Here is a 1,528-nt window from a genome sequence, read left to right on the forward strand (position 1 = left end):
GGTGCCCCTCGCCCGGGGCCGGAAGGGGAGGTGGCCGGCGGCGGGGCCTGGAGAGTCCGGGGAGGGGGATGAAGGGCGCCAGCGCGGGGCGCGGGAGAGGACGCTCGAGCGCCCGGAAATGGGTGTTGAGAGGCTGCGGGAGGCGGGGAGCGGGGAGAGGATGGTGGACCCGCTTTTCCGCCCCTCGGAGCCAGGCTGTGTGAGGGGGAATGGGGAGGACTGGAGATAAAGGGGAGCGCCGGGCGGGAGCAGCCGGGAGCGGTCCCCTTGGGGCGGCCGGGTGGCGCCCGCATCCAGCGCTCCCAGGGGAGTCGGTGTGTCCCGAGCTTGGCACTCGCCTCTCTTCGGGGAGGCTGGCGCGTCAGCAGGTAACGCTTGGGTTGCTGTGGTGACCGGAGGGTCATCTTGCCACCGAGCACCTCCCCTTGCCCGGGTAGCACCCACACCGTGGTCCCAGCGTCTGACCTGCGGTGCCTCTCATCACCAGTGGGGACAGCCAAGGGTGCTTTGCCTGTGGTTTGGAGAGTTCTGTGTCCAGTTCTTAGAGCTGCTTTTATATAGGTCCTTGATGGCTCACTTTTACCCATAACATGAATTATCCCTCCACCCCTGTTGTCCTCCTCCCCGCCCCCTTCTACATGTCAGCGAATCCTGCCCTTTAAACTGTAGTTAATGGGAAAAGTAGGATAACTAGTGATGGCAGATGATGAATGGCTGGTAACAATACAATGGCATTTTGCTATCCTTTGAGTATCACTGCAGTTGTGATGTAGGTAATCATTCCATTTAACCTGTATACCTTGTATCCCACTGGGAGTGCCAAGCCCAATCCTAGGTACTAGATCAGGTTTAAAAACTCTTTGGGAGTTTATGTTCCAGTGGGGCATACAAGTAGATAAATAACTTCTGTTTCTACATAGCTAAGTGCTATGTATCTAAGCACCCAGCTTCCCTGAGCCTCTTTTGCTCAAGAATAGCACTCAACCACTTGAGCTACACACAGTGCCATTTCATACTTTTTCTCTTTATGTAATACTGAGGAATCGGACCCAGGGCTTCATGTCTGCTAGGCAAGCACTCTTACCATTAAGCCACATTCAGAAGCCCTGGATGGGCTTCTTAAGGGGTCGTTAGTCATGTAGAAAGTGGCTGCTAAAAAGGACTGCTCAAAAAGAAACAGTTCTCAGTTCTACATAGCTAAGTGCTAAGTAGAAAATACAAAGTTGTGTCCTCTTTCCATCCCCATAGGCTGGGAATTGAAGTCAGGGCTTACCACTTGAGCCTCCAGCCCATAACAGCTGTTAGTGGGATAGAAAGTAAGGGACTAGCTAGGCACTGGTGGCTCACACCTGTAATCCTAGCTACCCAGGAGACTGGGATCTTTTTTTTTGGGGGGGGGTCCGGTCATGGGGCCTGAACTCTGGGCCTGGGCACTGTCCTTCAGCTCTTCAGCGCAAGGCTAGCGCTCTACCACTTGAGCCACAGCACCACTTCCGGCTTTTTTCTTTTTGCTTATGTGGTGCTGAGG

General features: G+C 54.6%; 1 protein-coding gene across 1 annotated transcript in view; it reads left to right on the forward strand.

The window, feature by feature from the left end:
* The window catches only part of LOC105983500 (chromosome unknown open reading frame, human C17orf85), a 52,228-nt gene that overhangs the window by 458 nt on the left and 50,242 nt on the right, over positions 1-1,528 (forward strand). The gene's annotated exons all lie outside the window — the stretch shown is intronic.

This window comes from Dipodomys ordii, unplaced genomic scaffold (assembly GCF_000151885.1).
Source record: "Dipodomys ordii isolate 6190 unplaced genomic scaffold, Dord_2.0 Scaffold19, whole genome shotgun sequence".
Classification (NCBI taxonomy): domain Eukaryota; kingdom Metazoa; phylum Chordata; class Mammalia; order Rodentia; family Heteromyidae; genus Dipodomys; species Dipodomys ordii.